Source organism: Pseudophryne corroboree, unplaced genomic scaffold (genome assembly GCF_028390025.1).
Source record: "Pseudophryne corroboree isolate aPseCor3 unplaced genomic scaffold, aPseCor3.hap2 scaffold_699, whole genome shotgun sequence".
Lineage (NCBI taxonomy): Eukaryota > Metazoa > Chordata > Amphibia > Anura > Myobatrachidae > Pseudophryne > Pseudophryne corroboree.
The window spans coordinates 160,622-177,328 of NW_026970283.1; the positions used below are offsets into that span (position 1 = coordinate 160,622).

Sequence of the window (16,707 nt, forward strand, 5' to 3'; positions counted from 1 at the left end):
AATCAAATCTAACTCTGATTACATCAGAGAAGGCCAGGTACCCTACACAATAAGAGGGGGTTTGAAATTTTGACTTGTCTACTTAAATATCACCAAAATCTGATCACAAGGTCAATTACGTCCCTGGGTGGGATTGAACCACCAACCTTTTGGTTAATAGCCAAACACACTAACCGATTGCGCCACCGAGACACTTTGCAAACAGTACATACTGACAAAGGCTAATAAGCATACATCTAGAACGTTTCCTAGAAAAATATTAAAAAATCAATAATCTGGAGAGTTTTTGTAAGATGTTTCTTCCATCAACCAATGAATAAACACATTGGTACTTTCCCATGATGAGTGAGTGCTTCAGGATCTCTTGCACTTACATGTGCAGCAGAGTACTGCAATGGAAGCATGCTGGACCCATAACCCAGAGGTAGGCAGATTGAAACTATCCTTTGCTATATGCATTTTTTTTTGTTAATTTAAGTAATCAAAACTGGGATTGATATTTTTGCTCTTTTATTTTTACTTAAAGTACAATAACTTTTACCATTTTAATTTGTTTTAATAGTATATTGACAGTATAGTTTTCTTTCAAAAATCCACTTAATTTTCTTTACCCTATTATTAAAATGGTAATTGACAAAAAAAACTACATTGTCACCAGAAGAGCAATACAAAATGTACAAGTGATATATTAAAATCATCTTTCCAGCTTGAATTTCAATGATGCATTGGGGCAACAATTTTGTGAGAAACATCTTCACCCTTAAATAAAGATTTTCGTAATTTCTTACCTGTGTGCTAATTAGATATCACCTTGTTTTCACATTAAACAGACTTCCACATGAGAAAGCAGCAAGGATGCAGTGGCGTTAATGTTTCCTGGTGTCAACCTGTATTATTTCAGTAGACATTGAAATGAGGATGCATCTTGCTGCCTTTCCAATGAAGCAAGTTTAATTTAGTAATAGGTGAAAAACCATCCCTACAAAGGTGTTAATCAGAGACTTGGCTTTGTGGACACTTTTCAGAGAACAAATTTGTTAGCATAAAAATAAAGCCAGAAAATGAAGAGCTGTTTAATCACGCAATTTGATTTTTTTGCCAGCATATTTCTTTTTCTCTGCAACCCACTGCTAAATTGTGCTTCCTAGATGTTTTTATAAAATCACTGAATCAAATCTAACTCTGATTACATCAGAGAAGGCCAGGTACCCTACACCATAACAGGGGGATATGAAATTTGACTTGTCTACTTAAAGATCACCAAAATCTGATAACAAGGTCAATTAGGTCCCTGGGTGGGATTGAACCACCAACCTTTTGGTTAATAGCTGTACATACTAACTGATTGCGCCACAGAGACACTTTGCAAAAGTCCATACTGACAAAGGCTAATAAGCATTCATCTAAAACGTTTCCTAGAAAAACTTTAAAAAGTCAATAATCTGGAGAGTTTTTGTAAGATGTTTCTTCCATCAACCAACGAAGAAACACATTGGTACTTTCCCATGATGAGTGAGTGCTTCAGGATCTCTTGAACTTACATGTGCAGCAGAGTACTGCAATGGAAGCATGCTGGGCCCATAACCCAGAGGTAGGCAGATTGAAACTATCCTCTGCTATATGCATTTTTTTTTTTTGTTAATTAAAGTAATCCAAAACTGGGATTGATATTTTGTCTCTTTTATTTTTACTTAAAGTACAATAACTTTTACCATTTTAATTTGTTTTAATAGTATATTGACAGTATTGTTTTCTTTCAAAAATCCACTTCATTTTCTTTACCCTATTATTAAAATGGTAATTGACAAAAACAAACTACATTGTCACCAGAAGAGCAATACAAAATGTACAAGTGATATATTAAAATCATCTTTCCAGCTTGAATTTCAATGTTGCATTGGGTCAACAATTTTGTGAGAAACATCTTCACCCTTAAATAAAGATTTTCTTAATTCCTTACCTGTGTGCTAATTAGATATCACCTTGTTTTCACATTAAACAGACTTCCACATGAGAAAGCAGCAAGGATGCAGTGGCGTTAATGTTTCCTGGTGTCAACTTGTATTATTTCAGTAGACATTGAAATGAGGATGCATCTTGCTGCCTTTCCAATGAAGCAAGTTTAATTTAGTAATAGGTGAAAAACCATCCTTACAAAGGTGTTAATCAGAGACTTGGCTTTGTGGACACTTTTCAGAGAACAAATTTGTTAGCATAAAAATAAAGCCAGAAAATGAAGAGCTGTTTAATCACTCGATTGGATTTTTCTGCCAGCATATTTTTTTTCTCTGCAACCCACTGCTAAATTGTGCTTCCTAGCTGTTTTTTATAAAATCACTGAATCAAATCTAACTCTGATTACATCAGAGAAGGCCATGTACCCTACACCATAAGATGAGGTTTGAAATTTTGACTTGTCTACTTAAATATCACCAAAATCTGATCACAAGGTTAATTATGTCCCTGGGTGGGATTGAACCACCAACCTTTTGGTTAATAGCCAAACACACTAACCGATTGCACCACAGAGACACTTTGCAAAAGTCCATACTGACAAAGGCTAATAAGCATTCATCTAAAACGTTTCCTAGAAAAACTTTAAAAAGTCAATAATCTGGAGAGTTTTTGTAAGATGTTTCTTCCATCAACCAACGAAGAAACACATTGGTACTTTCCCATGATGAGTGAGTGCTTCAGGATCTCTTGCACTTACATGTGCAGCAGAGTACTGCAATGGAAGTATGCTGGGCCCATAACCCAGAGGTAGGCAGATTGAAACTATCCTCTGCTATATGCATTTTTTTGTTTGTTAATTAAAGTAATCCAAAACTGGGATTGATATTTTGGCTCTTTTATTTTTACTTAAAGTACAATAACTTTTACCATTTTAATTTGTTTTAATAGTATATTGACAGTATAGTTTTCTATCAAAAATCCACTTAATTTTCTTTACCCTGTTATTAAAATGGTAATTGACAAAAAAACTACATTGTCACCAGAAGAGCAATACAAAATGTACAAGTGATATATTAAAATCATCTTTCCAGCTTGAATTTCAATGATGCATTGGGGCAACAATTTTGTGAGAAACATCTTCACCCTTAAATAAAGATTTTCTTAATTCCTTACCTGTGTGCTAATTAGATATCACCTTGTTTTCACATTAAACAGACTTCCACATGAGAAAGCAGCAAGGATGCAGTGGCGTTAATGTTTCCTGGTGTCAACTTGTATTATTTCAGTAGACATTGAAATGAGGATGCATCTTGCTGCCTTTCCAATGAAGCAAGTTTAATTTAGTAATAGGTGAAAAACCATCCTTACAAAGGTGTTAATCAGAGACTTGGCTTTGTGGACACTTTTCAGAGAACAAATTTGTTAGCATAAAAATAAAGCCAGAAAATGAAGAGCTGTTTAATCACTCGATTGGATTTTTCTGCCAGCATATTTTTTTTCTCTGCAACCCACTGCTAAATTGTGCTTCCTAGCTGTTTTTTATAAAATCACTGAATCAAATCTAACTCTGATTACATCAGAGAAGGCCATGTACCCTACACCATAAGATGAGGTTTGAAATTTTGACTTGTCTACTTAAATATCACCAAAATCTGATCACAAGGTTAATTATGTCCCTGGGTGGGATTGAACCACCAACCTTTTGGTTAATAGCCAAACACACTAACCGATTGCACCACAGAGACACTTTGCAAAAGTCCATACTGACAAAGGCTAATAAGCATTCATCTAAAACGTTTCCTAGAAAAACTTTAAAAAGTCAATAATCTGGAGAGTTTTTGTAAGATGTTTCTTCCATCAACCAACGAAGAAACACATTGGTACTTTCCCATGATGAGTGAGTGCTTCAGGATCTCTTGCACTTACATGTGCAGCAGAGTACTGCAATGGAAGTATGCTGGGCCCATAACCCAGAGGTAGGCAGATTGAAACTATCCTCTGCTATATGCATTTTTTTGTTTGTTAATTAAAGTAATCCAAAACTGGGATTGATATTTTGGCTCTTTTATTTTTACTTAAAGTACAATAACTTTTACCATTTTAATTTGTTTTAATAGTATATTGACAGTATAGTTTTCTATCAAAAATCCACTTAATTTTCTTTACCCTGTTATTAAAATGGTAATTGACAAAAAAACTACATTGTCACCAGAAGAGCAATACAAAATGTACAAGTGATATATTAAAATCATCTTTCCAGCTTGAATTTCAATGATGCATTGGGGCAACAATTTTGTGAGAAACATCTTCACCCTTAAATAAAGATTTTCGTAATTCCTTACCTGTGTGCTAATTAGATACCACCTTGTTTTCACATTAAACAGACTTCCACATGAGAAAGCAGCAAGGATGCAGTGGCGTTAATGTTTCCTGGTGTCAACCTGTATTATTTCAGTAGACATTGAAATGAGGATACATCTTGCTGCCTTTCCAATGAAGCAAGTTTAATTTAGTAATAGGTGAAAAACCATCCCTACAAAGGTGTTAATCAGAGACTTGGCTTTGTGGACACTTTTCAGAGAACAAATTTGTTAGCATAAAAATAAAGCCAGAAAATAAAGAGCTGTTTAATCACTCAATTGGATTTTTCTGCCAGCATATTTTTTTTCTCTGCAACCCACTGCTAAATTGTGCTTCCTAGCTGTTTTTATAAAATCACTGAATCAAATCTAACTCTGATTACATCAGAGAAGGCCAGGTACCCTACACCATAACAGGGGGTTTGAAATTTTGACTTGTCTACTTAAAGATCACCAAAATCTGATAACAAGGTCAATTAGGTCCCTGGGTGGGATTGAACCACCAACCTTTTGGTTAATAGCCGTACATACTAACTGATTGCGCCACAGAGACACTTTGCAAAAGTCCATACTGACAAAGGCTAATAAGCATTCATCTAAAACGTTTCCTAGAAAAACTTTAAAAAGTCAATAATCTGGAGAGTTTTTGTAAGATGTTTCTTCCATCAACCAACGAAGAAACACATTGGTACTTTCCCATGATGAGTGAGTGCTTCAGGATCTCTTGAACTTACATGTGCAGCAGAGTACTGCAATGGAAGCATGCTGGGCCCATAACCCAGAGGTAGGCAGATTGAAACTATCCTCTGCTATATGCATTTTTTTTTTGTTAATTAAAGTAATCCAAAACTGGGATTGATATTTTGTCTCTTTTATTTTTACTTAAAGTACAATAACTTTTACCATTTTAATTTGTTTTAATAGTATATTGACAGTATTGTTTTCTTTCAAAAATCCACTTCATTTTCTTTACCCTATTATTAAAATGGTAATTGACAAAAACAAACTACATTGTCACCAGAAGAGCAATACAAAATGTACAAGTGATATATTAAAATCATCTTTCCAGCTTGAATTTCAATGTTGCATTGGGTCAACAATTTTGTGAGAAACATCTTCACCCTTAAATAAAGATTTTCTTAATTCCTTACCTGTGTGCTAATTAGATATCACCTTGTTTTCACATTAAACAGACTTCCACATGAGAAAGCAGCAAGGATGCAGTGGCGTTAATGTTTCCTGGTGTCAACTTGTATTATTTCAGTAGACATTGAAATGAGGATGCATCTTGCTGCCTTTCCAATGAAGCAAGTTTAATTTAGTAATAGGTGAAAAACCATCCTTACAAAGGTGTTAATCAGAGACTTGGCTTTGTGGACACTTTTCAGAGAACAAATTTGTTAGCATAAAAATAAAGCCAGAAAATGAAGAGCTGTTTAATCACTCGATTGGATTTTTCTGCCAGCATATTTTTTTTCTCTGCAACCCACTGCTAAATTGTGCTTCCTAGCTGTTTTTTATAAAATCACTGAATCAAATCTAACTCTGATTACATCAGAGAAGGCCAGGTACCCTACACAATAAGAGGGGGTTTGAAATTTTGACTTGTCTACTTAAATATCACCAAAATCTGATCACAAGGTCAATTACGTCCCTGGGTGGGATTGAACCACCAACCTTTTGGTTTATAGCCGAACACACTAACCGATTGCGCCACCGAGACACTTTGTAAACAGTACATACTGACAAAGGCTAATAAGCATACATCTAGAACGTTTCCTAGAAAAATATTAAAAAATCAATAATCTGGAGAGTTTTTGTAAGATGTTTCTTCCATCAACCAATGAATAAACACATTGGTACTTTCCCATGATGAGTGAGTGCTTCAGGATCTCTTGCACTTACATGTGCAGCAGAGTACTGCAATGGAAGCATGCTGGACCCATAACCCAGAGGTAGGCAGATTGAAACTATCCTTTGCTATATGCATTTTTTTTGTTAATTTAAGTAATCAAAACTGGGATTGATATTTTTGCTCTTTTATTTTTACTTAAAGTACAATAACTTTTACCATTTTAATTTGTTTTAATAGTATATTGACAGTATAGTTTTCTTTCAAAAATCCACTTAATTTTCTTTACCCTATTATTAAAATGGTAATTGACAAAAAAAACTACATTGTCACCAGAAGAGCAATACAAAATGTACAAGTGATATATTAAAATCATCTTTCCAGCTTGAATTTCAATGATGCATTGGGGCAACGATTTTGTGAGAAACATCTTCACCCTTAAATAAAGATTTTCTTAATTCCTTACCTGTGTGCTAATTAGATATCACCTTGTTTTCATATTAAACAGACTTTTACATGAGAAAGCAGCAAGGATGCAGTGGCGTTAATGTTTCCTGGTGTCAACCTGTATTATTTCAGTAGACATTGAAATGAGGATGCATCTTGCTGCCTTTCCAATGAAGCAAGTTTAATTTAGTAATAGGTGAAAAACCATCCTTACAAAGGTGTTAATCAGAGACTTGGCTTTGTGGACACTTTTCAGAGAACAAATTTGTTAGCATAAAAATAAAGCAAGAAAATAAAGAGCTGTTTAATCACTCAATTGGATTTTTCTGCCAGCATATTTTTTTTCTCTGCAACCCACTGCTAAATTGTGCTTCCTAGCTGTTTTTATAAAATCACTGAATCAAATCTAACTCTGATTACATCAGAGAAGGCCAAGTACCCTACACCATAACAGGGGGTTTGAAATTTTGACTTGTCTACTTAAAGATCACCAAAATCTGATAACAAGGTCAATTAGGTCCCTGGGTGGGATTAAACCACCAACCTTTTGGTTAAAAGCCATACATACTAACTGATTGCGCCACAGAGACACTTTGCAAATTTCCATACTGACAAAGGCTAATAAGCATTCATCTAAAACGTTTCCTAGAAAAACTTTAAAATGTCAATAATCTGGAGAGTTTTTGTAAGATGTTTCTTCCATCAACCAACGAAGAAACACATTGGTACTTTCCCATGATGAGTGAGTGCTTCAGGATCTCTTGCACTTACATGTGCAGCAGAGTACTGCAATGGAAGCATGCTGGGCCCATAACCCAGAGGTAGGCAGATTGAAACTATCCTCTGCTATATGCATTTTTTTTTGTTAATTAAAGTAATCCAAAACTGGGATTGATATTTTGTCTCTTTTATTTTTACTTAAAGTACAATAACTTTTACCATTTTAATTTGTTTTAATAGTATATTGACAGTATTGTTTTCTTTCAAAAATCCACTTCATTTTCTTTACCCTATTATTAAAATGGTAATTGACAAAAACAAACTACATTGTCACCAGAAGAGCAATACAAAATGTACAAGTGATATATTAAAATCATCTTTCCAGCTTGAATTTCAATGATGCATTGGGTCAACAATTTTGTGAGAAACATCTTCACCCTTAAATAAAGATTTTCTTAATTCCTTACCTGTGTGCTAATTAGATATCACCTTGTTTTCACATTAAACAGACTTCCACATGAGAAAGCAGCAAGGATGCAGTGGCGTTAATGTTTCCTGGTGTCAACTTGTATTATTTCAGTAGACATTGAAATGAGGATGCATCTTGCTGCCTTTCCAATGAAGCAAGTTTAATTTAGTAATAGGTGAAAAACCATCCTTACAAAGGTGTTAATCAGAGACTTGGCTTTGTGGACACTTTTCAGAGAACAAATTTGTTAGCATAAAAATAAAGCCAGAAAATGAAGAGCTGTTTAATCACTCGATTGGATTTTTCTGCCAGCATATTTTTTTTCTCTGCAACCCACTGCTAAATTGTGCTTCCTAGCTGTTTTTTATAAAATCACTGAATCAAATCTAACTCTGATTACATCAGAGAAGGCCATGTACCCTACACCATAAGAGGAGGTTTGAAATTTTGACTTGTCTACTTAAATATCACCAAAATCTGATCACAAGGTTAATTACGTCCCTGGGTGGGATTGAACCACCAACCTTTTGGTTAACAGCCAAACACACTAACCGATTGCGCCACAGATACACTTTGCAAAAAGTACATACTGACAAAGGCTAATAAGCATACATCTAGAACGTTTCCTAGAAAAACATTAAAAAATCAATAATCTGGAGAGTTTTTGTAAGATGTTTCTTCCATCAACCAACGAATAAACACATTGGTACTTTCCCATGATGAGTGAGTGCTTCAGGATCTCTTGCACTTACATGGGCAGCAGAGTACTGCAATGGAAGCATGCTGGACCCATAACCCAGAGGTAGGCAGATTGAAACTATCCTTTGCTATATGCATTTTTTTTGTTAATTTAAGTAATCAAAACTGGGATTGATATTTTTGCTCTTTTATTTTTACTTAAAGTACAATAACTTTTACCATTTTAATTTGTTTTAATAGTATATTGACAGTATAGTTTTCTTTCAAAAATCCACTTAATTTTCTTTACCCTGTTATTAAAATGGTAATTGACAAAAAAACTACATTGTCACCAGAAGAGCAATACAAAATGTACAAGTGATATATTAAAATCATCTTTCCAGCTTGAATTTCAATGATGCATTGGGGCAACAATTTTGTGAGAAACATCTTCACCCTTAAATAAAGATTTTCGTAATTCCTTACCTGTGTGCTAATTAGATATCACCTTGTTTTCACATTAAACAGACTTCCATGTGAGAAAGCAGCAAAGATGCAGTGGCGTTAATGTTTCCTGGTGTCAACCTGTATTATTTCAGTAGACATTGAAATGAGGATGCATCTTGCTGCCTTTCCAATGAAGCAAGTTTAATTTAGTAATAGGTGAAAAACCATCCTTACAAAGGTGTTAATCAGAGACTTGGCTTTGTGGACACTTTTCAGAGAACAAATTTGTTAGCATAAAAATAAATTCCAGAAAATGAAGAGCTGTTTAATCACTCAATTGGATTTTTCTGCCAGCATATTTTTTTTCTCTGCAACCCACTGCTAAATTGTGCTTCCTAGCTGTTTTTTATAAAATCACTGAATCAAATCTAACTCTGATTACATCAGAGAAGGCCAGGTACCCTACACAATAAGAGGGGGTTTGAAATTTTGACTTGTCTACTTAAATATCACCAAAATCTGATCACAAGGTCAATTACGTCCCTGGGTGGGATTGAACCACCGACCTTTTGGTTAATAGCCGAACACACTAACCGATTGCGCCACCAAGACACTTTGCAAACAGTACATACTAACAAAGGCTAATAAGCATACATCTAGAACGTTTCCTAGAAAAATATTAAAAAATCAATAATCTGGAGAGTTTTTGTAAGATGTTTCTTCCATCAACCAATGAATAAACACATTGGTACTTTCCCATGATGAGGGAGTGCTTCAGGATCTCTTGCACTTACATGTGCAGCAGAGTACTGCAATGGAAGCATGCTGGACCCATAACCCAGAGGTAGGCAGATTGAAACTATCCTTTGCTATATGCATTTTTTTTTGTTAATTTAAGTAATCAAAACTGGGATTGATATTTTTGCTCTTTTATTTTTACTTAAAGTACAATAACTTTTACCATTTTAATTTGTTTTAATAGTATATTGACAGTATAGTTTTCTTTCAAAAATCCACTTAATTTTCTTTACCCTATTATTAAAATGGTAATTGACAAAAAAAACTACATTGTCACCAGAAGAGCAATACAAAATGTACAAGTGATATATTAAAATCATCTTTCCAGCTTGAATTTCAATGATGCATTGGGGCAACAATTTTGTGAGAAACATATTCACCCTTAAATAAAGATTTTCGTAATTTCTTACCTGTGTGCTAATTAGATATCACCTTGTTTTCACATTAAACAGACTTCCACATGAGAAAGCAGCAAGGATGCAGTGGCGTTAATGTTTCCTGGTGTCAACCTGTATTATTTCAGTAGACATTGAAATGAGGATGCATCTTGCTGCCTTTCCAATGAAGCAAGTTTAATTTAGTAATAGGTGAAAAACCATCCCTACAAAGGTGTTAATCAGAGACTTGGCTTTGTGGACACTTTTCAGAGAACAAATTTGTTAGCATAAAAATAAAGCCAGAAAATGAAGAGCTGTTTAATCACGCAATTAGATTTTTTTGCCAGCATATTTCTTTTTCTCTGCAACCCACTGCTAAATTGTGCTTCCTAGATGTTTTTATAAAATCACTGAATCAAATCTAACTCTGATTACATCAGAGAAGGCCAGGTACCCTACACCATAACAGGGGGTATGAAATTTGACTTGTCTACTTAAAGATCACCAAAATCTGATAACAAGGTCAATTAGGTCCCTGGGTGGGATTGAACCACCAACCTTTTGGTTAATAGCCGTACATACTGACTGATTGCGCCACAGAGACACTTTGCAAAAGTTCATACTGACAAAGGCTAATAAGCATTCATCTAAAACGTTTCCTAGAAAAACTTTAAAAAGTCAATAATCTGGAGAGTTTTTGTAAGATGTTTCTTCCATCAACCAACGAAGAAACACATTGGTACTTTCCCATGATGAGTGAGTGCTTCAGGATCTCTTGCACTTACATGTGCAGCAGAGTACTGCAATGGAAGCATGCTGGGCCCATAACCCAGAGGTAGGCAGATTGAAACTATCCTCTGCTATATGCATTTTTTTTTGTTAATTAAAGTAATCCAAAACTGGGATTGATATTTTGGCTCTTTTATTTTTACTTAAAGTACAATAACTTTTACCATTTTAATTTGTTTTAATAGTATATTGACAGTATTGTTTTCTTTCAAAAATCCACTTCATTTTCTTTACCCTATTATTAAAATGGTAATTGACAAAAACAAACTACATTGTCACCAGAAGAGCAATACAAAATGTACAAGTGATATATTAAAATCATCTTTCCAGCTTGAATTTCAATGATGCATTGGGGCAACGATTTTGTGAGAAACATCTTCACCCTTAAATAAAGATTTTCTTAATTCCTTACCTGTGTGCTAATTAGATATCACCTTGTTTTCATATTAAACAGACTTTTACATGAGAAAGCAGCAAGGATGCAGTGGCGTTAATGTTTCCTGGTGTCAACCTGTATTATTTCAGTAGACATTGAAATGAGGATGCATCTTGCTGCCTTTCCAATGAAGCAAGTTTAATTTAGTAATAGGTGAAAAACCATCCTTACAAAGGTGTTAATCAGAGACTTGGCTTTGTGGACACTTTTCAGAGAACAAATTTGTTAGCATAAAAATAAAGCCAGAAAATAAAGAGCTGTTTAATCACTCAATTGGATTTTTCTGCCAGCATATTTTTTTTCTCTGCAACCCACTGCTAAATTGTGCTTCCTAGCTGTTTTTATAAAATCACTGAATCAAATCTAACTCTGATTACATCAGAGAAGGCCAAGTACCCTACACCTTAACAGGGGGTTTGAAATTTTGACTTGTCTACTTAAAGATCACCAAAATCTGATAACAAGGTCAATTAGGTCCCTAGGTGGGATTAAACCACCAACCTTTTGGTTAAAAGCCGTACATACTAACTGATTGCGCCACAGAGACACTTTGCAAATTTCCATACTGACAAAGGCTAATAAGCATTCATCTAAAACGTTTCCTAGCAAAACTTTAAAAAGTCAATAATCTGGAGAGTTTTTGTAAGATGTTTCTTCCATCAACCAACGAAGAAACACATTGGTACTTTCCCATGATGAGTGAGTGCTTCAGGATCTCTTGAACTTACATGTGCAGCAGAGTACTGCAATGGAAGCATGCTGGGCCCATAACCCAGAGGTAGGCAGATTGAAACTATCCTCTGCTATATGCATTTTTTTTTTGTTAATTAAAGTAATCCAAAACTGGGATTGATATTTTGTCTCTTTTATTTTTACTTAAAGTACAATAACTTTTACCATTTTAATTTGTTTTAATAGTATATTGACAGTATTGTTTTCTTTCAAAAATCCACTTAATTTTCTTTACCCTATTATTAAAATGGTAATTGACAAAAACAAACTACATTGTCACCAGAAGAGCAATACAAAATGTACAAGTGATATATTAAAATCATCTTTCCAGCTTGAATTTCAATGATGCATTGGGTCAACAATTTTGTGAGAAACATCTTCACCCTTAAATAAAGATTTTCTTAATTCCTTACCTGTGTGCTAATTAGATATCACCTTGTTTTCACATTAAACAGACTTCCACATGAGAAAGCAGCAAGGATGCAGTGGCGTTAATGTTTCCTGGTGTCAACTTGTATTATTTCAGTAGACATTGAAATGAGGATGCATCTTGCTGCCTTTCCAATGAAGCAAGTTTAATTTAGTAATAGGTGAAAAACCATCCTTACAAAGGTGTTAATCAGAGACTTGGCTTTGTGGACACTTTTCAGAGAACAAATTTGTTAGCATAAAAATAAAGCCAGAAAATGAAGAGCTGTTTAATCACTCGATTGGATTTTTCTGCCAGCATATTTTTTTTCTCTGCAACCCACTGCTAAATTGTGCTTCCTAGCTGTTTTTTATAAAATCACTGAATCAAATCTAACTCTGATTACATCAGAGAAGGCCATGTACCCTACACCATAAGAGGAGGTTTGAAATTTTGACTTGTCTACTTAAATATCACCAAAATCTGATCACAAGGTTAATTACGTCCCTGGGTGGGATTGAACCACCAACCTTTTGGTTAATAGCCGAACACACTAACCGATTGCGCCACAGAGACACTTTGCAAACAGTACATACTGACAAAGGCTAATAAGCATACATCTAGAACGTTTCCTAGAAAAACATTAAAAAATCAATAATCTGGAGAGTTTTTGTAAGATGTTTCTTCCATCAACCAATGAATAAACACATTGGTACTTTCCCATGATGAGTGAGTGCTTCAGGATCTCTTGCACTTACATGTGCAGCAGAGTACTGCAATGGAAGCATGCTGGACCCATAACCCAGAGGTAGGCAGATTGAAACTATCCTTTGTTATATGCATTTTTTTTTGTTAATTTAAGTAATCAAAACTGGGATTGATATTTTTGCTCTTTTATTTTTACTTAAAGTACAATAACTTTTACCATTTTAATTTGTTTTAATAGTATATTGACAGTATAGTTTTCTTTCAAAAATCCGCTTAATTTTCTTTACCCTATTATTAAAATGGTAATTGACAAAAAAAACTACATTGTCACCAGAAGAGCAATACAAAATGTACAAGTGATATATTAAAATCATCTTTCCAGCTTGAATTTCAAAGATGCATTGGGGCAACGATTTTGTGAGAAACATCTTCACCCTTAAATAAAGATTTTCTTAATTCCTTACCTGTGTGCTAATTAGATATCACCTTGTTTTCATATTAAACAGACTTTTACATGAGAAAGCAGCAAGGATGCAGTGGCGTTAATGTTTCCTGGTGTCAACCTGTATTATTTCAGTAGACATTGAAATGAGGATGCATCTTGCTGCCTTTCCAATGAAGCAAGTTTAATTTAGTAATAGGTGAAAAACCATCCTTACAAAGGTGTTAATCAGAGACTTGGCTTTGTGGACACTTTTCAGAGAACAAATTTGTTAGCATAAAAATAAAGCAAGAAAATAAAGAGCTGTTTAATCACTCAATTGGATTTTTCTGCCAGCATATTTTTTTTCTCTGCAACCCACTGCTAAATTGTGCTTCCTAGCTGTTTTTATAAAATCACTGAATCAAATCTAACTCTGATTACATCAGAGAAGGCCAAGTACCCTACACCATAACAGGGGGTTTGAAATTTTGACTTGTCTACTTAAAGATCACCAAAATCTGATAACAAGGTCAATTAGGTCCCTGGGTGGGATTAAACCACCAACCTTTCGGTTAAAAGCCATACATACTAACTGATTGCGCCACAGAGACACTTTGCAAATTTCCATACTGACAAAGGCTAATAAGCATTCATCTAAAACGTTTCCTAGAAAAACTTTAAAATGTCAATAATCTGGAGAGTTTTTGTAAGATGTTTCTTCCATCAACCAACGAAGAAACACATTGGTACTTTCCCATGATGAGTGAGTGCTTCAGGATCTCTTGCACTTACATGTGCAGCAGAGTACTGCAATGGAAGCATGCTGGGCCCATAACCCAGAGGTAGGCAGATTGAAACTATCCTCTGCTATATGCATTTTTTTTTGTTAATTAAAGTAATCCAAAACTGGGATTGATATTTTGTCTCTTTTATTTTTACTTAAAGTACAATAACTTTTACCATTTTAATTTGTTTTAATAGTATATTGACAGTATTGTTTTCTTTCAAAAATCCACTTCATTTTCTTTACCCTATTATTAAAATGGTAATTGACAAAAACAAACTACATTGTCACCAGAAGAGCAATACAAAATGTACAAGTGATATATTAAAATCATCTTTCCAGCTTGAATTTCAATGATGCATTGGGTCAACAATTTTGTGAGAAACATCTTCACCCTTAAATAAAGATTTTCTTAATTCCTTACCTGTGTGCTAATTAGATATCACCTTGTTTTCACATTAAACAGACTTCCACATGAGAAAGCAGCAAGGATGCAGTGGCGTTAATGTTTCCTGGTGTCAACTTGTATTATTTCAGTAGACATTGAAATGAGGATGCATCTTGCTGCCTTTCCAATGAAGCAAGTTTAATTTAGTAATAGGTGAAAAACCATCCTTACAAAGGTGTTAATCAGAGACTTGGCTTTGTGGACACTTTTCAGAGAACAAATTTGTTAGCATAAAAATAAAGCCAGAAAATGAAGAGCTGTTTAATCACTCGATTGGATTTTTCTGCCAGCATATTTTTTTTCTCTGCAACCCACTGCTAAATTGTGCTTCCTAGCTGTTTTTTATAAAATCACTGAATCAAATCTAACTCTGATTACATCAGAGAAGGCCATGTACCCTACACCATAAGAGGAGGTTTGAAATTTTGACTTGTCTACTTAAATATCACCAAAATCTGATCACAAGGTTAATTACGTCCCTGGGTGGGATTGAACCACCAACCTTTTGGTTAACAGCCAAACACACTAACCGATTGCGCCACAGAGACACTTTGCAAAAAGTACATACTGACAAAGGCTAATAAGCATACATCTAGAACGTTTCCTAGAAAAACATTAAAAAATCAATAATCTGGAGAGTTTTTGTAAGATGTTTCTTCCATCAACCAACGAATAAACACATTGGTACTTTCCCATGATGAGTGAGTGCTTCAGGATCTCTTGCACTTACATGGGCAGCAGAGTACTGCAATGGAAGCATGCTGGACCCATAACCCAGAGGTAGGCAGATTGAAACTATCCTTTGCTATATGCATTTTTTTTGTTAATTTAAGTAATCAAAACTGGGATTGATATTTTTGCTCTTTTATTTTTACTTAAAGTACAATAACTTTTACCATTTTAATTTGTTTTAATAGTATATTGACAGTATAGTTTTCTTTCAAAAATCCACTTAATTTTCTTTACCCTGTTATTAAAATGGTAATTGACAAAAAAACTACATTGTCACCAGAAGAGCAATACAAAATGTACAAGTGATATATTAAAATCATCTTTCCAGCTTGAATTTCAATGATGCATTGGGGCAACAATTTTGTGAGAAACATCTTCACCCTTAAATAAAGATTTTCGTAATTCCTTACCTGTGTGCTAATTAGATATCACCTTGTTTTCACATTAAACAGACTTCCATGTGAGAAAGCAGCAAAGATGCAGTGGCGTTAATGTTTCCTGGTGTCAACCTGTATTATTTCAGTAGACATTGAAATGAGGATGCATCTTGCTGCCTTTCCAATGAAGCAAGTTTAATTTAGTAATAGGTGAAAAACCATCCTTACAAAGGTGTTAATCAGAGACTTGGCTTTGTGGACACTTTTCAGAGAACAAATTTGTTAGCATAAAAATAAATTCCAGAAAATGAAGAGCTGTTTAATCACTCAATTGGATTTTTCTGCCAGCATATTTTTTTTCTCTGCAACCCACTGCTAAATTGTGCTTCCTAGCTGTTTTTTATAAAATCACTGAATCAAATCTAACTCTGATTACATCAGAGAAGGCCAGGTACCCTACACAATAAGAGGGGGTTTGAAATTTTGACTTGTCTACTTAAATATCACCAAAATCTGATCACAAGGTCAATTACGTCCCTGGGTGGGATTGAACCACCGACCTTTTGGTTAATAGCCGAACACACTAACCGATTGCGCCACCAAGACACTTTGCAAACAGTACATACTAACAAAGGCTAATAAGCATACATCTAGAATGTTTCCTAGAAAAATATTAAAAAATCAATAATCTGGAGAGTTTTTGTAAGATGTTTCTTCCATCAACCAATGAATAAACACATTGGTACTTTCCCATGATGAGGGAG

At 34.5% G+C, this 16,707-nt stretch overlaps 4 non-coding genes across 4 annotated transcripts; all 4 read right to left on the bottom strand.

Annotated features, from left to right (window-relative positions):
• Nucleotides 1–2,458: 2,458 nt before the first annotated feature.
• TRNAN-AUU (transfer RNA asparagine (anticodon AUU)) lies at nt 2,459–2,532 on the bottom strand. Its single transcript has one exon. It is a non-coding gene; the product is annotated as a tRNA-Asn (tRNA).
• Nucleotides 2,533–3,627: 1,095 nt separating this feature from the next.
• TRNAN-AUU (transfer RNA asparagine (anticodon AUU)) lies at nt 3,628–3,701 on the bottom strand. Its single transcript has one exon. It is a non-coding gene; the product is annotated as a tRNA-Asn (tRNA).
• A 2,264-nt stretch (nt 3,702–5,965) lies between these two features.
• TRNAY-AUA (transfer RNA tyrosine (anticodon AUA)) lies at nt 5,966–6,039 on the bottom strand. The gene has a single exon. It is a non-coding gene; the product is annotated as a tRNA-Tyr (tRNA).
• A 9,269-nt stretch (nt 6,040–15,308) lies between these two features.
• Nucleotides 15,309–15,382, bottom strand: TRNAN-GUU (transfer RNA asparagine (anticodon GUU)). The gene has a single exon. It is a non-coding gene; the product is annotated as a tRNA-Asn (tRNA).
• Between the last annotated feature and the right edge of the window lie 1,325 nt (nt 15,383–16,707).